This window comes from Mirounga angustirostris, unplaced genomic scaffold (genome assembly GCF_029215605.1).
Source record: "Mirounga angustirostris isolate CCGP_5_RB_7025 unplaced genomic scaffold, mMirAng1.0.hap1 SCAF_3, whole genome shotgun sequence".
In the NCBI taxonomy this organism is placed as follows: Eukaryota; Metazoa; Chordata; class Mammalia; order Carnivora; family Phocidae; genus Mirounga; species Mirounga angustirostris.
The window spans coordinates 11665404-11686280 of record NW_026991711.1 but is presented as its reverse complement, the minus strand read 5'-3'; the positions used below and the strand labels follow the sequence as shown (position 1 = coordinate 11686280).

Sequence of the window (20877 nt, the reverse complement as noted above, 5' to 3'; positions counted from 1 at the left end):
TCAGGGAAGTTAATTGACTTATCCAAATTTACATACCTACTAAGGGATGGAGCAGAAGCCAAACCCATTTCTGAAGCCTGTTCACTGAATCACTATATTTCAGTCATCTAGTCTGGACACCTTTGGAAAGGAGGATTCTTTTATTGTTACCCAAAGAGATGATAATATAAAATGCCCATAAATTGGAGGTTAGCTAAGTAAATTATGGTATAGTCATACCATAATAATAATGATGTAGCTATTAAAAATGAGGTAGTTTCCATGAATGGTTAAGTAGCTTGATTGCACTAATCCCACTGTACATAACATTTATATAATTTGCAAAAAATATTTTTATTTTTTTAAAGACCTTATTTATTTGAGAGAGAGAGTGCACATGAGTGGGGGGAGAGGCAGAGGGAGAAACAGACTCCTGTTGAGCAGGGAGCCCGATGCAGGGCTCGATCCCAGGAGTCCTAGATCATGACCCGAGCCGAAGGCAGATGCTTAACCAGCTGAGCCATCCAGGTGCCCCATGCAAAAAAAAAAAAAACACAACTATTTGGGGACTGCTTCTCCCTCTGCCCCTCCCCCCACTCATTCTCTCTCTCTCTTTCTCTCTCTCACTCTCTCTCTTTAAAATAAATAAATATAATCTTAAAAAAAAACCCAACTATTTTAAGGCAGTGGAGAGCAAGCACAATCAGGCAGAAACTAGAGTAGAATCTACCCTTGAAACAGAGACTGTATTGGATAAAGTTTGCAACTTGATGGTTTTTTACCTGAAGGCACTTCTAAATCTACCTTATGTACGCTGCAAAAATTGCAGCCGTACTGTATTGAGGTGCTAGAAGGCAGAGGTAGAGGCTGGCAGAGCAGCCAGAAAGTTAGGAGGGAAAGGAGCCAAGAGGGAATAAATTCCAAAATTTACATATGAAATGGCACAAATCCTTGGCTAGCCACTGAGCTGTGTGTGTGTGTAGAGGAACTTCCAGTGGAACTGGGGGAAAAGCAGCCCCTGGAAGCTGAAAGAACAGAGTAGAAATCCTAGCTGCTGCTCACCACAGAGGAGGCAGAGTGTGGTGTTTGTGTTCAGCCAAATTAACTGTCAGCTGGAATAAAAATCACTCTTCAGAGAAATATACAGAATCTAGAATCTCTAGAACATATTAATCATAATGTCCAAAGTCTTAACCAAGAATCACTGTATCAAATCATTATGTCGTATACTTTAAATGAATACAATATTATATGTCAATTATATCAATACAATTAAGAAAAAAATCACTATATAGATGAGGAAACGAGGGGGAAAGCAGTTAATTGAAGCCAAACTCAAGATGATCCATATGTTATAATTAACAGACAAGGACATTAAAGCATCAGCCATAAGTATGTTCAAGGACTTAATGGTAAATAAGTGTGTGTAAATATACACACAATGAATGAGCAGATGGAGAACATCACCTTAGAAATAAACACTATTAAAAAGAGCTGAAAGATTAGTGGTTGCCAGTGGCTAGAGGAGAGGAGGGAATGGGGAATGACTGTTTAATATGTATGGGGTTTCCTTTTGGGGTGATGAAAATGTTCTTGAACTAGATAATGGTGATGCATGTATAATGTTATGAATTTATTAAATGCCAGTGAATTGTATACTTTAAAATGGTTAAAATTAATTTTATGAAAAAAGAGCTGAAAAGTACATTAAATTGAAAGCTCTGAAGTTCTCTCCTCAACACTGCCATCCCAATGATGTGGGAAACAAAGGCAGAAGAAAAATTATTAAATTTCCTTACTACCTAGAACCCACTGACAAGTCCTTGAAACAGGCAGAGTGACATTCCTCTAGGGACTCACTCGATGTTAATATGCGAAGGGCAAAAGGCAATTCTAGTCTGACCCCCCCCCCCCCCCCCCCCCGCAATCCTGTAAGTCTACTTTAACGTATAAGAATTCCTTTGGAAACTTCCTTTATCTCTAAATCCTCCAAGACACGTGTTGGCAATCATCCCCCAAGCATATGGCCCACCGATATACATCTGAAGGGTCTCGTGACTAAGGTTTTATTAGATGGTAATACATGAACTTTTCCCAACAATAGCTAGTCCCCTCAAGGTCCTGGAATTCCAAAATTCCTTAGAGAGTTATCCCTAACCCCCTCCCAACTTGTAAGTATATAATGGGCCTCTCCTCATGACCCCATTGCAGCTCTTTCTGCCCATGGGTCCTGTCCCCGTGCTTTAATAAAACCACCTTTTTGCACCAAAGATGTCTCAAGAATTCTTTCTTGCCGTCGGCTTCGAACCCTAATAACGTCTTTCCTACATCACCAACATACAATCTGGCTTAATTCTTATTCAGAGCGGCTGATATTAGGGCCCCCTGGCTGGTTCTGCCCAAGGTTACTTAGCTACTAAGAGGTGGAGCCAGGGTTTGAACGGGGTGGTATGACTCATAGGCGCCCCCTTAGTGACATGAAGTCCTGTGCTGGTTGGCATTACATCAGTTAACCATATCCATTGCCAGATCAGGGAACCAAGGAGCAGAGGGTTATGTACCTCCCCCAATATGAAACTGAGAGGCAGAGTTGGGATCCCAACCACCAGTCCTGTTCCAAAGGTAGAATTCTTTTGACAAGGCTATGCTGACCTAGTATTTTGTGTTCACCCTTTCATGCAAGGCTAAATTTTAGGTCACAGCCAATTAAATTTTGAAAAATCACCCACTTGAAGATCTTGAAGATGATAGTGATAAAAATGCTGTTAGAAAGCCAATAATCGGGGTGCCTGGGTGGCTCAGTCGGTTAAGCTTTGGACTCTTGATCTCAGCTCAGGTCTTGATCTCAGGTTCATGAGTTCAAGCCCCATGTTGGGCTCCACCCTGGGCTCCACGCTGGGCGAGGATCCTACTTAAAAAAAAAGAAAACCAGCAATCTACCAATCTTCACATTGATGAATAGTGTGGCCTTAGAATTTATCATCCAAATATGGACACTTTGGAGAGTGAAAGGAGTGCTATTAATATTGATACTGGGGCATTAGGTGTCAGCCAAAACCTTTCAGGCTAACCAGGGCTTGTGGTCACTCTATATACACAGCATGTTATTTAGTGCCCACACATATGTATTATTATTTGTAAATTCTGTTACTCTTTGGAGTATAAGCCTCTAAAGTGCGGAAATAGTTCTACTAAGTTTTAATCATACATTGTTTCATAAACATGGACAACCATAATAGCAACTATTTGGCTAAATCCAATTCTAGAACATAAGCATTTGTAGTCATTCTTAAAGGAGTGCTCCAGTGGTTTAGCAATGATTTAAATGCATTTATATATAACACATGAAAGCCAGAAACAAAAATCAAAATAAAATGTAAAATCTATCTATCCTCTTTGCCTACACAAGGTGACTATATTGTTAGAACCACAAATTGATGTATTCACTGAGCACATGATTTGATTACATTTGTGGAAGTGAATAATGGGACAAAATACTTGAAATTATCTGGGAAAATTCCAGGCATGTGATTGCTCTACATGTAGTTGAAAATGCATATTCCCTAAGTAGTGTAGAGTTTAATTAAACAGAATGGTCTGATTTTAATCTAACATTTTATACTTATAAAATTAAGTTTCAGGGCACCTGGCTGGCTCAGTTGGTGGAGCATGTGATTCTTGATCTCAGGGTCATGAGTTCAAGCCCCATGTTGGGTGTAGGGATTACTTAAAACAAATTTTTTTTTAATTAAGTTTGATTCTTTTATTTTGGGTTGCTTTTTTTAAATCATGAAAACTGATGCTCAAATCACCTATCAAAACAATTTTATTTATTTTTTTCATATGAGGCAATTTAATAGACTGGACAGTTGCATGCTTAACTATTTAGTATTTTTGCTTGTCTCATGGTTTTTAAAAATCATTTAGTTTGGAGCCAGATATATTTTGCTGTGGCTTTTATATGTTAATTGACATAAAATGTCATCTTTATTTTATTTTATTTTTTTAAAGATTTTATTTATTTATTTGAGAGAGAATGAGAGAGAGCACATGAGAGGGGGGAGGGTCAGAGGGAGAAGCAGACTCCCTGCCGAGCAGGGAGCCCGATGCGGGACTCGATCCAGGGACTCCAGGATCATGACCTGAGCCGAAGGCAGTCGCTTAACCAACTGAGCCACCCAGGCGCCCTAAAATGTCATCTTTAATGGTTCACTAACTCCACCATGTTAGGCTGAAGATATTTTTTGTTGTAACAGATACCTTTTTGTATTTTATTTAAATCCATATCTACTCGCTTTAAATAGTTGGAATTATTGCTAAGACTAGTGGAAAATATTTTAAGTGTAAAAATGAGGGTTTTTTCCCACAGTATTCTTTTGAGTAGTTGATAGATGTGAAAAACATTTAGCAGGTTTTCTGCCTTTCCACCTTCTATTAAGCTGTGCTTCTGAAGAAATATTCCTAGCAGAACATGCTGCAGTATGTCAGAAACACTGCTGTATTACAGATGCAACGTCATCTAAAAGGAAAAATTGAGTGTCAGTTTGAAGTTGACAAGTGATAAAAGTAGCCCTGAAGTTGTCAATTAGAAAGTGAAGGCCTGGAACTGATAACTTAATGGGCAGTGCCCCCTGCTATTTTATCTTAAGGACTGTAGGACTTTTACTGTTCTGGAAATATGTATGCCTGTACCCAGTTATAGACATACATACATAAATACACATATGTATGTGTATGAATATATGGTGGGAGGTACAAATCCAAATACTCACTGATGCATTTCCTAAAAATATATTTCCTTTATGGGAGGACTTGCCAAAAAAAGAAATCAGTGCAGGGGGGTGCCTGGGTAACTCAGTCTTAATTAAGCGTCTACCTTTGGCTCAGGTCCTGATTCCAGGGGCCTGGGATCGAGCCCCACATCGGGCTCCCTGCTCAGCAGGAAGCCTGCTTCTCCCTCTCCCTCTGCCATTCCCCCCACTTGTGCTCTCTGGCTCTCTCTATCTCTCTGTCGAATACATAAATAAAATCTTTTTTAAAAAAGAAAAAAATCAGTACCCAGTTTTAACCGTGTTTCACATTTATTGTTTTTCTAACAGAACTTTCATTGTTTGGTTTTATGAACCATATTGACAAATGCCAAATGTGAAAAATATATAATTTTTGTCTGTGGAGGTTCTTCTGAAAATTCTTGCCTTCAGTCCTGCTGGGAGTCTTTTTTCCGATCACCAATACAAACATATAATCATACATTATCTGCCGTTGATAGAACCCCAATTGATATAGTATGCTTTTGCTGATTTTAAAATATGAGGGGAGGGGGCGCCTGGGTGGCTCAGTCGTTAAGCGTCTGCCTTCGGCTCGGGTCATGATCCCAGGGTCCTGGGATCGAGCCCCGCATCGGGCTCCCTGCTCAGCGGGAAGCCTGCTTCTTCCTCTCCCACTCCCCCTGCTTGTGTTCCCTCTCTAGCTGTGTCTCTGTCAAATAAATAAATAAAAAATCTTTAAAATTTAAAAATAAATAAATAAATAAAATAAAATAAAATATGAGGGGTGCCTGGCTGGCGCAGTAAATAGAGAGTACAAGTCTTGATGTCGAGGTTGTAAGTTTGAGCCCCATGTTGGGTGTAGAAATTAATAAAATCTTTAAAAAATATATGAGTAATTCATCATTGATAACATAGGTTAAAATGAATTGTAAATGGATAAGATAGGAATCCAAATGAACCAAAGCTGTTTATATTGTGGTGTTGGCACTGTATGCATCTTTCCATTATTTAGTATACCAATAAAAAATCACTTTATTTATTAAAAATAGTCCTACAATAGAAGGGATGAAAGTACAGAAATAAGCCCAAGGTGAACTCAATGGAATTAGGTGTTTATTAGATTGGTGCGTTTTCCTTTTTTGAGATGTCAGTTCAAACTAAAACTTTTAAAATTGAATTTGAAAATAATGCTCCCCAATTTTTTGAATGGAATTTTTGTTTACTTTTTTTTTTTTTAAGATTTTGTTTATTTATTTGACAGAGAGAGACACAGCGAGAGAGGGAACACAGGCAGGGGGAGTGGGAGAGGGAGAAGCAGGCTTCCCGCTGAGCAGGGAGCCCGATGTGGGGCTCGGTCCCGGGACCCTGGGATCATGACCTGAGCCGAAGGCAGACGCTTAACGACTGAGCCACCCAGGCGCCCCAGAATTTTTATTTACTTTTTAAAGATTTTATTTATTTTATGTAAACTCTGTGTCCAACATGGGGTTCAAACTTATGACCCTGAGATCAAGAGTTGCATGCTCTACTGGCTGGGCCAGCCAGGTGCCCCTGAATGGAATTTTTAAATAAAATGTGACAGAATACAAAAAATGCATACCTGTGTTAATGAAAACCCTTAGGACACATAGCAGAGATGACTCCCCGAGGAGGAACTCCTAGAAGGGTCCCAAGTTCTCAGACACAGTGCAAGATTCTGAGAGATTTTTGGGAAGAATCCTCATTTTATGACCTCTGACTGTAGGTAGGTTTGGTTGAGAAGCCCACTTGCTGAGGAGGGGTAAGGGTCTCATCCCATGGGCACTCTGACCCTCCAGTACTGCATCTTTGGCTAATGCTCCTCTTGTGAGGATGGGAATATGCAGTCACCGTTAGCCAAAGCAGACATGGGAGGGCTTGGCAGTGGTCATAGCAGGTTCCTTGAATCTACCACCAGCATGAAAACCAGAATATTGGCCCTTTTCTAATCTACTGAACTCAAGTGTTCATTGGCCATGGCCTTCACGAGGACTTTGCCCCTGGGCTCATGAGGTTCCTCGCAGGTACTCACTTGACTCTGGAATCCCCAGAATCTTTGACTTTTTTCTGGAGAGAAACAGCAGGTCTGTATGAAGGGGCTACAAGGCTTGGCGTACTGTGGTTCTGTCTGCGTCCTGAGGCAGCACCTAGGGTGTAGTAATGACATTCCCACAACCAGCAATGTTTACACATTGCTTCGGTGGTGAAAGCCCAAGCATTGATTAAATTATATCCATGTGTTCTGAATAACCAGAAACTTTTTTTTTTTAAGTTTACAGATCATCAGCTTTTCGTCAGCATGATTTGCAGTCTCTGTTATCTAGTATCTATAATTATCTATATCCTCGGGTTTTTTGCCAACATCTGTATCTTTGATCAGGTAGAGAGGAAAGAGAAAGGAATTGATTAAACAGGTGGGAGCGTGAACAAAGGGACATGTGCATCTCTGACACATTTGCAGGAAATTGTCTTTTATCTTTTTATTCATAATTACTTTAAAATTTAGTCATGTGGTATGGGAAGTTGAAGAATCACATGTGGGCAGCCATCACTCACTACCCCTTAGCTCCTCATTTTGGATCGTTCAGGGCAATGGTGTTTCAGACTGGGGATCCCAATAAGTGAGCTGGAAATTAATTTATTAGGTCATGACAAGCATTTAAAAAATGAATTATAAGAGAAATTTTTCTGGTCAGAGTATATCACATGTTAAATTTCGTTTTATAAAACTTGTTTCTTTTAATATGTGTGTGTGGGGTGTTGGGCGTGTTTCTGGGCTATAAAGTATATAAAATATCTTTAAAATATGTTTCTTCCTGTGGGTTGCAGTAAAAAACTTTGTATAAAATACGTTTTACACAAAGTATAAAATATGTTTCTTCCTGTGGGTTGCAGTAAAAAACTTTGGAGAAATGCTGCATTCGAGGAATTTCTGATCCAGGGAGATGGCTTTCTTTCGGGGTGGGGGTGTGGGGGGCTCCCACAAGCTGCTAGCAGTGTCCTGGGTCTGTCTTTCCTATAGCTGTGGAGTTCCCTAGTTTAAACTCAGATTCTCTTCCCATGAACACGCGGTTACATAAGTGTTTGGGTGTCGTTAAACCAGCACTTTGGGACATTGTGGGATTAAATGGGTTTTTGTGGGCTCTCCTGAGGCCCTAACCATCATTTGTAACATCTTTTCCATGGAGAAAAATTCATTTTCAGTTCTAAGAAGCAAATTCTTAGTGAATTTAATTTAGCAGAACTCTGTCATAAATTGGGCAGTACTTTTATACACTTTCTATATTATTTAATAGTAAAATATATTTGTACCTTAAACATTCTGTCACACTACTTTACCCCTTTTTCATTTTGGTGAAGAGTGATGTGTTCTAGGAGCTCTGGGTGGTCTGGTTAAGTGGTGTTGCTGACAGTGCTTCTGAAGAGGGAGGCTGGCAAGTCCAAAGGTCAGAACATCTGCATGTCTGCACCCCTTAACGAGTCTCAGAAGTGCATCTTCCTGCACTTGCAACAATTTATAATCATCAGATTCCTTTTACTATTGAAGCCAGTGTGGCCCTCTGTTAATATAAGGTGCTCTTTACAAAAGCACATTAATCCCAGATCTGCTGCTGTTCTTTCAGCAGGTGTTGATTGAGCACCCTTTCTGTGCAAGGCACTCTTCTACGCCCTGGGATAAGACGGTAGGAAAGGTGGACAGGGGCCCTGCCCAGGAGCTTCCCCTCCAGTGAATCTGCTCTTGGTCTCACACTCTGGTCTTTTGTCCGTGGGGCTTGTTGGGGTCAAGCTGTGCAACAGATTTACCCTTCCAGTGTGATAGCTGGACCCTAAGACTGCTCTGTCCTCACTTTAAGTGGGGCCAGGTGTCAAGCATCTGAAAGGCTTATAAGAGAGAAGCGAGTTTCTTCTTGGGAAACGCTACAGATTATTTGAAGAACAAAACCCGTACTAAGATTTTGAGAGCCCCAGCTCAACAAAACAATAGTTGGGGCACAAGCTTATAGACAACAGAGACGACAACATGCATCAAATCAGGATTTAGTGATCTAGTGTCTAAAAAGCCTTCTTAGGGAAGCACCCCACCCCCATCTATAGCTTCCCATTTCCATAGTATCTAACCTCTTATTGAAATCTATCCATGTTGCCACCCCCCACCCCCAACACAACTTCATACTAGGAAGAACTTAACTTCACTGCCTGTTTTTCCTGAGGTTTATAAAAACAAAATGTGTGAAGGGAATGTATGCTGATTCTCTTGGGACTAATTAAACAAACAGATTCAGGGAAAGAAAGCAGAGAAGATGTAGTGTAGTTAAGATGTAAAAAATGTAATTTTCGGGATAACAGCCGTCAATTTTTCCAGTTGAGTGTTTTTCCAAAGGGCAGAGGGCAAAAAGCATCTTACGTCCTCTCAAAGCTGAGACACATTTCAACATGGAGATATTAGAAGCAAATTTGGTGCCCAAGACAGGTGCCAGATTTTAATTACAGTTGGCATTTCTGAGCAGGCTTTTGGCAGAGGTGGCCATCTTGTTGGAAAAGCCATAGATTTTGACACTAGCCGTATGGATGCCCAGTGAAAAATGATTGAAAATAATTTCCCTCCTATTTTCATCATGTTGGTTTTGAGAGAAAACTTCAGTGGTTAATATTTAAACAAGATATTCTCTGTTCTGAGAAAACAGTTGTTCATTGGAATTGTCTTGGTGGTTTGGAGCATTAGTTCCGGGGGTAATAATTTCTGTCTTAGAGCCTTTGAAAAACCCCAGTTAAAACAATAAAATAGGATGTTTCATTATAAGAAATGAAGTTGGCATGTACCAGGTTTTCCATTAAGTTCCAGGTCACAGACAAATAAAGAAAGTATGTTAGGGAGAAAAATCCTTTTTAAAAATAATTAAGGAGCTGTCTGTTTTGTTCACCAGATGGAAAATCCGTACTTGTGGGTGGTCTGTGTTGGAGAGGGCATCTCACAATTGGCAGGACCATGCCTTTAACTTTTCAAGTCCTAGGACAAAAATTTGAATGCCACTGACTGTTCAGAAGCCTCCTAATATGTATTAGCCCTTCCAGGGCTCTGCTTCCTAAATTTTACCAGTTTTCTAAAAGAATGTATAGGTAAAATTATTATGGCATGCCAAAATAAATGGCCTATTGTTCTTTGAATCCTGAAACAGTTTTCCTGTCAGTCCTTGTTTTCTGTGACTTCTCTCACTGTCAATACATTATGATGATAATGTGATTAGTGGAACTGCCTGCATTACTATTTAGAAGCCCCTTTTTATTACACTAATGTATTCCAGAGCAGATAGGGTGGCCAAATGTGCCTGAAGCTTAAGAAATCTTCCTAAGATTGTTATTTTACCGAAGAAGGATATCTTACCTTCCTCAGTGTTTAAGGTCTTTTATAAACTTGCTTTGATTATCTGATAAAATTAATTCAGCAAGAAGATATATATGCTTTTCTTACTGCTTTCTTGGACTGATAAGAGATAGCATCCAGCTTCACTAGTAGTTTTTTAAAAAAACTAGTTCTTTTTATATGCATCAAAATATCTTTTTTTCAGCCTAATTTACATGTTACGCGGCTTTACACCTGCAAATCAGACTTTGAAATGAATGTTTTATGTTTGAACATAAGGATGTATATGTTTATATTAATATTTCATTCATAAATTTAACCCTTCCTAAATAAAAAACTGTTAATGATTATAGGACAGTTAAATTGGTAATAAAATCATTTTGGATGCATAAATGAGTAAACTCTCAAATTGAGTGGGGGAAAGAAGAAAAAAAACCCTGGAATGTAAATCATTTTTCTCGGACAGCAAATGTTTGGCTTTGGCTGTCCTACGATATTCTGCCTATGTGTAGTAAAAACGGCAATGATTTATTAGTTCCATATCCCCCCAGCACAGATGCTGCACAGTCTGTCCCTTTTCTGGGCACTAAACACTGGGTTTTAAAAAACATAATTTCACTCAAGTTTTCCGCTTGTGTTCTGTGTTGTACTATTAATAGCAACCCTTTGTTGCCAGTGCCAGCTCTCTTCTAGCATAAGACAATGATGCGCAGGAACCAGTTTTAACTAAAATACCATAATCGGCACCCATTTTTGATACGATAGTCCAGGTGCAGTTCTGTGAAGAAGACAAAGACCCTTAAAAATGATGTCATGAAGGTAAAAAAGATAACAAGGGTAACAGTTAAGTAGACTTCAGTGAGCTGTACCTTTGCAATGTCATGGTTTCTTTGGCAAATCTTACTTGCTGTTTGAAGGGTGGGGAAAATTTGAAACATTGATGAAGAACTTATATGTTTTTGTTTTTGTTTTTTAAAGATTTTATTTATTTATTTGAGAGAGAGAATGAGAGACAGCACAAGAGGGAAGAGGGTCAGAGGGAGAAGCAGACCCCCCGCTGAGCAGGGAGCCCGATGCGGGACACGATCCCGGGACTCCAGGATCATGACCTGAGCCGAAGGCAGTCGCTTAACCGACTGAGCCACCCAGGTGCCCGAAGAACTTATATGTTAAATGTTCTGTGATTCTTCATGAGAAAAATACTTTTCTAGAGAGGCAGTAATAAAGAACAGTGTTGGAAACCTCAGGCTTTACCCTCTTTTAGCCTCACTGCTCAGGAATCAGGAACTGTATTGCTAATTCTTATTCAGAGATGAGGTTGAGTCTTGATTTGGCCAAAGGTAGATGTGTTCTTCTGAGGAGTAAGGTAAGCAGGGAAGCCTCTGTGTTTGGTGTGTTTTTCTGGTCATTGTACCACTCAAGGCCATGGCTCTGAGGCCACATTTCCATGTTTTTGTGGCTGCAATCTTTGGAGTTATCCTTGATTCCATCCAACTCCTTAGATTCTCCATTATCTCTCCTATGGCTCCTGGCCATCCTGTCCTTACTGTTATCCCCGCTCATCGCTATCTCCTCTTGCCTGGTCTCTCCTCCCTCCTGTCTGTCTTCCAGAAGGAAGTCTCTGAACACAAATCTCAATGCTCTACTTTTTTAAAAGTTTCAGTAAATAAATAAAAGTTTCAGTAGCTCCCAACACTAAAGAATGAAGACCTTACATGGCCATACAGTGGTCTTTATACCCTGACTCCAAATTTCCAGAATCATCTTCCAACACCATGTACTTGACCCACCAGTCACATTAAAATTCTTACTGTTATGATCCCCTGCTCTCCCAACCCCGGCTCTGGCCCATCTCCTTGCCATTGCTCATGCTGTTCCTTCTCCCTATAGTACCCCTCTTCCCATATTCTATTTGGTGAAATCCTGATCAAATATCACCTTCCTCGGGTGCCTGGGTGGCTCATTCGGTTAAGCATCTGCCTTCGGCTCAGGTCGTGATCCGAGTCCCACATCCAGCTCCCTGCTCAGCAGGGAGTCTGCTTCTCCCTCGCCCCTTGCCCCGACTTGTGCCCCCTCTCTCTCTCAAATAAATAAAATCTTAAAAAAAAAAATCACCTTCCTGTTATGACGTCTTAGCAGTCACTCACACTCACCCTACTAACAGACACCCTTCTTCTGCGTCCCTATAGCTTTGCTCATGTTTCTTGTTCTTTGTGCCCTATTCTGTCTCCCATATTAGATTAAGTCTCCTGGAGGATAGGGCTAGTCCTTGTACCTTTTTGAAAGCCAGCGCTGTCTTGGTGCTGAGTGTGCGTTAAGAATAATAAATATTTTTTGAATTTAATGGAATTCTAGGTTGTGGCTATCAGTTAAGATTCTTGGTTAAGCAACAGATACTAAAGCTGGCTCCTTTAAGGCAACAAAAATTCTTCTTCTTTTTTTTTTAAGTAAGCTCTATGCCCAGTGTGGAGCTTGAACTCAACACCTGGAGATTAAGAGTCACAGGTTCTGCTGACTGAGTCAGCCAAATGAAGGCAACACAAATTCTTTTTTAATAAGGTATTTTTTAAAAAGATTTTATTTATTTATTTGAGAGAGAGAGAGATAGCAAGAGAGAGAGCACAAGCTGGGAGGAGAGGGAGATGCAGGCCCTGCGCCGGGCTCCATCCCAGGACCCTGGAATCATGACCTGAGTCACAGGCAGGTGCTTAACCAACTGAGCCACCCAGGCGCCCCAAGACAACAAAAATTCTTAAGAAAGAGATGCCGAATCTGGCTTTTTCAGGCAAAAAGGGATTTATTGGAAGGACATGGGCACACTCACAAAATCAGTGGGAAGGCAACCGTAGGCATCTTGGCATCAGCACGACTCCTTCGTCTTGTCCCAGCTCAGGCACCAGAATGGACGTGCTGCCAGCATTTTTAATCTTTAACTCTGCTCAAGATGTTAACTGTGGGGATGACGTGTTTGATTGGCTACAGAGGACTCTCTGTCGTTAGGCAGATAACCTAGGGACAAAGATGGCTGTCCAAAAAAAAAAATAAAATCTTTAGGAGGGAGCACCTAGGATTCTAGACTTAAAGTTACTCGGTTGTGGGATGCCTGGATGGCTCAGTCAGTTAAACGTCCAACTCTTAATTTCAGGTCGTGATCTCAGGGTTGTGAGATGGAGCCCGGTGTCAGGCTTCACGCTTTCTCCCTCTCCCTTTGCGCAGCACCCCCCCCCCCCCGCCCCACTTCGTGCATACGTGTGTGCTCTCTCTCTAAAATAAATAAGTAAGTAAGTAAATAAATAAATAAACAAACAAATAAGATTTACTCCATTGTAACTGCAGGGCAAGTATCTGTGCTTCAGTTTACTCATCTGGTGGTAGTGGCACCATTATTATTATGAGCAAATGAAATAATGATATTTCATTTTAAGATGTCTCCTTAATCATGGACATCTATTTGAAAATTTGAACTACCACATGAGGGGCGCCTGGGTGGCTTAGTTGGTTAAGCATCTGACTTCGGCTCAGGTCATGATCTTGGTGTCCTGGGATTGAGACCTGCATCCTGCATCAGGCTCCCTGCTCAGTGGGGAGTCTGCTTGTCCCTCCCCCTCTGCCACTCCCCCTGTTTGTGCTCTCTCTCTCTGTCTCTCTTTCTCAAATAAATAAATACAATCTTTAAAAAAATAAAAAATAAAACTATCACATGAGCAGTTGCTGATTGTTTTCTCCTTGGCTTTCCATTTGTTCTCTGTTTTTTTTTTCTTTTTTCCTCCTTGCTAGTTTTTATTAACCTTCCCTCATACTTGGAATCCCATAGTGCTCCAGATGTCCTAGTGGACCAACAGTATAGTTTTGGTTTACCTGTTCTTTCTCCTGCTCAAAATTAGACTGATTCAAGTGATAATATGCTAGGCACGGTGGGCTAGGTACCCATTTCATTCAAACGTGTAGAGTAACTAGTATATAAGTCAGGGTACAGGTTTGGATGTTGTAACCAAAAGGCCCCCAGATTCAGTGCCATTATCTAAAATAATTTCTCTCTCACTTTAAGTGTAGGTAGGTAGTAGAGTGTGTATGTGATGGCTCTGTGAGGACCCAGGTTCCTTTTATCTTGTGGCTCTTCTACCCTCAGCATCTTACCTAAGAGGGCTGCTCTGACCTGGCCCATGACACGGGGAACTGGAAGATTGCTCTTCCCTATACAGGCATCCCATACTTCGGCTCACCCTGACACACCCCACCCACCACAACTCTCATGAATATACCCAGACACAGGAGAGGCCAGGAAATGTCACTGTTAGCTGGGCATCCATGAGCTTCTCCCTGGGTCTGTCCTGGTGGGCAGACAGTGCTGCTGTAGTGTTTACACCCCAGACCTGAGGGGTAGCTAACAGGTGCGGTGGGCTGGGAAGTGCTTAGGCACCAGTTTGCCTCTTGGGCCCTGGCACCGAGCTTAGATGTGCAAGTTGGCATGTCTGCACACAGGACTGAACCAGGGGCACTAAGAGGAAGGGTGGGCTGGGGCTTGGGGCCTCCACTCAAGCCCTGAGGCCCGTATGTGGAGGGGTGATCCTGTTCAGCCCAAGTCATCGGGTCTCAAGTCTTTTCTTGCCCAGTGTATTAGCCTGCTTCCATGTCACCATAGTCTTGCTTACTATCAAGGTCTCCAAAGCAGTCGCATCAGAACAATGAGTGAAAGTGAAAGTGGGCAGAGCACAGAGCTTCTGGCCTCAAAACTGGAAGTGAGACACATTGAGACAACTCACAATTTTAAAATTAAGGAGTATTTTAACACAACTTAAGTGTCTATAATGAGAAGTAACAGTGCTGATGTTAACTCCTGTGGGATCAAACCCAGTGGTTAATCTCTCAAACCTCGCTCTGCCACACATATTATATTTCAAACTATTCAGTGTGTCACCTGCTTGCATGCTTCGGAACAGTCCAATAAGCTTGGTCCTGTTGTCAGCCCCATTTTATAGATTAGGAACCATGTTTACTGAAGTTAAGAAACTTGGCCAAGGTTACTGAGAGAACAGGAAAAAAAAAAAAAAAAGCTGCACCTGTGTACCTGGGTCTGCCCGACTCCAGAATCTGTGTTCTTAAGCATTAAACTGTGCATTTAGCATGCACAGGGGGAAATGTGGACAATGCTATACACTCCTTACAGTGGAGTTCCCATGGCGATGCACACTGCCATCATCCTTTGGTGATCCCCTCCTTTCTGTCATTCAGTGAATATACACTGAGTCCTCCTCCAAGGTTGGTGCAGAACTCTGTGAGTACATCATCTCATTGAACTCTGAATAGGACAGGTGTTGTGATCCCTGTTTCATATTGGATGAGCCCAAGACCCAGGGAGTTAAGGAACTTGGATTACATGGTGATGCTTGGCAGAACCAGGATTCTGGCCCAGACCCATTCTTTCCACACAATGACCCATCTGTCTTGAGAACCCTTCTCCTTGCCAGACTGAAGTAAATAGATCTTAAATGTTCTCACTACACACACACACACACACACAAATGGTAATTACGTGAAGTGATGGATGTGTTAACCTTATTGTAATTATTTTGCAATGCATATGTATATCAAATCATTATGTTGTGTATCTTAAATTTACACAATATTATATGTCGATTATATCTCAATAAAGCAGGGTCAGGGGGAAGAACTTAGAAGAGTATGGCAGGTGCTGCAGTGTTGGATTTTGTTACTGTCAGTACAGCTATGCTCTTTCAGGTGTCTGCGCACAAAGTATGACTCACAGAAAGAAGCCAGGACAGTGACCTCTAATGGGTGGGACAAGCATGTGGGTCAGTCAGCTCTGGGCATCTCTCCTCCCGCATGGCCACCACACGCATGTAGGTACTGCAGGATGCTGCCTCAGATGCTGGCTGGAGATATTAACCACTGTTTGTTTTAGGAGGATTAATATCAGCACAATTATTTCTCATTATTATTCGTAATTCAAGCTTCCTAAATCCAGTTTGCCTCTTGGGCCCTGGCATAATGTGGGGAGGAGGCGATAATGAAGGCGACCTCTCATCCCAGTAAGTGACACATTGTGGGTTCCATGGAACTTAAAGTAAGTATTTGAAGTATGGAAACTGTCAGCTTTGCTTCTGGTGCCTGTTGTCTTTGTGAGTGGCCCTCTCTGGATGTCAGGCAGCAGGGATGGTCTCACATGATGAAAATGAATACCACTTCTGTTCCATTGGACTTTACAGACCATATCCACACAGATGATCTCATTGCATTTTCAGCAACCTACTTTGAGGCAGCCAAATAGATATCATAGCCCCATTTTATAGTCAGACAAACTGAGGCTCTGACGTTACATCCTTGCCCAAAGTCACATTGCTGGGGAGCACTTACTACCATGGCAGCCCTTGCCCTGCATATTCAAGGGCTAACCCTGTTAGTCCCTTAACACCTTCTTTAACTGTTCAATGCTTTTAAGTGTCCATGTCTTCGTATAGAGGGGAAAGGTGCTTTTGTGCAGATGGCACAGTCTGGAGCCAGACTCCTGCACTTAATCCCAGCACTGCCTCTGTTGGGAGCTGGCTACACCTCTCTAATCCAGTTGTCTTTTCTGTGAAATAGGGATGATAGTAATAGTACCTACCTCAGAGAGTTTTTATGAAGATTTGGTGTGATAAAATGGAAAGAACTTAGAACAGGTGTGGGCATAGTGTGATGTAACCATTTATTATATTAAAGTGGAAAGGGAGGGGAGAAGGAGTGAGACAGGTGATCTAAGGAAAATCAGTCTCAGTTACCACTGCACAAGACCCTAGTGTGCCTGGGCTGCCTTTGACTAAACCCTCTGAGTTGCCATGTACCCTGGCATGGGACTCCGCAGCAGTCTGTGAAGAACATAGGTGCCCCCCCCGCCCCCGCTCATTCTCACATGAGCTGTTCACCCTCCTCTCAGTGACTGGCCCCTTCTCAGAGCAGGAGGAAATGATGAAATGAGTCCTTGTCTCCCCAGGTCACCTCCCCAGGACAGACTACCTGCCTCTTGTTCTCTACCTCTCAGTACCTACAGAGGAATACTGATGCCCAGCCATAGAGCTAATTATCCACCCCCCCAACGCTTAATCTTTTTTTTTTTTTTAAGATTTTATTTATTTGAGAGAGAGAGTGAAAGAATGAGCACGAGAGGGGTAAGGATCAGAGGGCGAGGGAGAAGCAGACTCTCTGAGGAGCAGAGAGCTCGATGCGGGGCTCGATCCCGGGATCCTGGGATCATGACCTGAGCTGAAGGCGGAGGCTTAACCAGTTGAGCCACCCAGGCGCCCCATCCCCCTGCCACCAAAGATTAACACCAGAGAGTGGGCAGGTATAGGTAGTAGGGCTTTCTGTTTATTTAGTCTGGTCCTTCAGGTGTCACAAGAACTCTTTATGTAGAAACTGCCCCTTTAAGGGGCGCCTGGTGGCTCAGTTGTTAAGTGTCTGCCTTTGGCTCAGGTCATGATCCCAGGAGCTCAGGTCATGATCCCAGGGTCCTGGGATCGAGCCCCACATCGGGCTCCCTGCTCCGCGGGAAGCCTGCTTCTTCCTCTCCCACTCCCCCTGCTTGTGTTCCCCCTCTCGCTGTGTCTCTCTCTGTCAAATAAATAAAATCTTTAAAAAAGAAAAAGAAAGAAACTGCCCCTTTACGTTTCTCTGCATGGCTTGGAGGCAGCCCTCAGTGTGGGGACACCTGTGATACATTTTGCTTCTGGGAGACCCAACCCAACCTTTGGGATCATCCCTCATATTGTTTTCTAAGGCTTTTTGTATTTTTGGTTTATTTGGTAATTAGGGCAATTATTGGGCGGGAGGGCTGTGAGTAGTGGGATGAGCTAAAATGGAGTGGAGAAATGGGGGTAAAAAACCACAGACCACTGGATGAAGTTTCCAAGTGTAGCTAGACCGGGGTGCAGTTCTAGGCAGACCACTAGATGGCACTCACACATTAGCGTTAGGACCAGTCCGTGCCGCTTTCCACTTTGGGTTTTTGTAGAATCTCTCTAAGGACTAGCCAAAGCTTTGTATCTGTCATCTCCATCCATCCATTCATCCCTGTAAACTCTCTTGCTCTTCTACAGATAAGTAGATATGTCTCTCTCTCTCTCTTTTTCTTTCAATTTAGTGACCTTAAAAACCTGCCAAAATTAACTTCAAAGCCATCCACCTTTTCAGTGCTTTATTTTTACTGTTCTCCTAAGCAGATGTTTACATGGCAATAAATCCATTTTCAAAGTAGGGGAACAGAGAAACTTATTTTTCTCTTCAGTCATTCTGAGGATATATGCACTACAAGGAATGGAAATTGAGGGGAAAAGAGTTATTTAAAAATAGTAGGTAATAGAAACATTTAAAAATATTTCTGTTCAGGGGGTGCCTGGCTGCCTCAGTCGGTAGAGTATTCGACTCTTGATCTCAGGGTTGTGAGTTCAAGCCCCTGTTGGGCGTGAAGCCTACTTAAAAAAAAAAAATGGCAAAAAAGAATTTCCATTCAGAATTATGGGTTCCTAACTTGTAATGAAAAATAAAAAATCCCCTTAGGATTAATGAATTTTTTTATCAAATAAGTTTCTGTTAGAGGATTTTCCATAAATGGAGATTCAAATGCAGAATGTCTTGTTGCATACTACTGGGGATAGGAGGAAGTAAAGATAGGCAGGAAATCAGTTGATACTTCTATCTTTATCAGGGTGCATGTTGTGTAAAAGCAAAACCCCATCTTAAATTTATAATCTGATGTTTCAGAGGAATTTAAAAACGAATTTCTGTATAGCAGCTGAAATGGGTTCTGCTCCTGCCTTGTTCAGTTCTCTCTCAGCTGGGTGGACATGTTGGGGAGCTGTTTGGATGCAGACGTGCTTCATCTGTGCACTTCTTAGCTGAGATAACAGTGCCCTGAGCCCCACTGCTAAGGTTAACTTGTATACTGCAGAAGGACAACAGATGGAAATTCTGGGTTGCAGCCACTGCAGAAAAATAAAAACATGTTCCAAAGGGAAAAGGATCTTGTATTTCTGCGTTTGAACCTTTGATCTGCATTCACATCTGAAGGGAAGGCTAGACCTTTTGGTGGAGACACATGGCTTTGCATCTGTGAAAACACAGCTGTATATAGCAAAACAAAACTAGTGGAAAATACAATGGTTTTGCTGTGTCAGGCTAGCTGCTAACGCTCAAATTCTATACAAATATTGTCTTTTGATAGCTCTTTCAGAAACCCTTCTTGACTTTCTACGTAATTGTTTAGTAATGTTTTATTTTTTTAAATTCAGATTTTGAGCTCTTTAGGAATAAGGTACATGGGTCGCTTTCATCTTTTCTTTTAAAAAGGCAGTGAAATAAATGGCTTATAGTTAAATTGTAATAGCATTATTTAAATTCTGACCTAATTGGGGGTGATGGGAAAAAAACTAAACCCTTAAAAAAAGAAAGATGAAGGTAGAATTCTAAGTTGATTCTTGATCCTGAAAATCTTTTATTTTTCGAAGATAATATTGCATGTGCTTTGTGCTGTAAGTTACATTCTTAGGCATTCTTGAAATTTATATTCTTAGGCCTCTTAGGCCCTCTTGAAATTGAGCTGCTTGGTTTTGAGCAATTAACATTTGTTAAGTGAATTAGCAGTTCTGCTTTCCTTCATCTTTAAATAGCCATCTTCGGTTAGTTTCTTTATCAGCATTGCCCAGTAATGCAAGCCAAGTTTGTTTCATTGGGAGGCATTTGCCTTGAACCTCCATGTTTCCTCTCCGTCCCAGACACAGAGCCCGTCTGTGTGCCTGCCTTATCCTGCCCCATATGGTGGCTTCCTACTATTGAATTGGCGACCTTTTTCCGTCCCTCCCCTTCCTGTTGGAGCTCTGGCCCCTCTGGGCCGTCCCCACTCCCTGCGACAGGAGTCGGGTGCAGAGAGCTGGTGGACAAAAGATGAGGATGAGAGTTTGATGTATGAGCAGAAGGCCGCCCGCGTGCCCCCACTCTGCAGAGGTGTGCTTACATTTTTCTGAAAGGAGCTGAGCTAAGTCAAGGCCTTTGTGCTGTCACCCTCCCGACCCTCCTTAACGCCAACATCTTCATCAGCAAGCAACGCAGGAACTGAAAAGTAGTTTTCTTTAAGAGAGATAATTTTGTTTTTATCATTTAATAACAACCTTTGGTGTTAATCACGCTGATGGGAAGAGCAGAGCTAGATAACAAGTCCTTCCAAGAAGTTTCCCCTTTGAAGTGCTGGTTCCCGCCTCACCCTTCCAGGAGCGAAGAGGGGGAAAGAAAACAAGTGTGAAGATCTGAAGCCACTGAGGAATGCCGAATTGATGTCTCTCCTCAGTATCCCTTCCCCTCTCACAGTTCTCCCCTCCTTTTCAACTCCCTGCCCTTTGAAACTGCAGGGTTGGGGTGGCCAGGCCCTCCAGCCAGGCCCTGTTGTAGCTACGGGCCTTCTCCAGTAGGCTACAGGCCTCAGGCAGTGGGGCAGCGGGCTGGAGAGAGGAAGAGGAGGGAGAAGAAGCCGGAGGAAGTCGTCGTGTAGATCCTCTGTAGAGTCAGGGCCGAAGGCTTTATCCACTGTGATGAAAGAAAAACAAACAACTGCCCCCCCAAACAAACAAAAAAGCCCTCCCCCAACCCCAAGTCCTCCTTCACAGGTGCATTTTGTTCCTGGGACTGTGGGTGTCACTAGAACCTCTTTTTTTTGCAATTCTAGAAGATACCGTAAAGGACTTGTCAAGCCTATTAATTTTT

General features: G+C 42.0%; 1 protein-coding gene across 7 annotated transcripts in view; it reads left to right on the top strand.

The window, feature by feature from the left end:
- CLYBL (citramalyl-CoA lyase) overlaps window positions 1-20877 on the top strand; it is a 256800-nt gene that overhangs the window by 28199 nt on the left and 207724 nt on the right. The gene's annotated exons all lie outside the window — the stretch shown is intronic.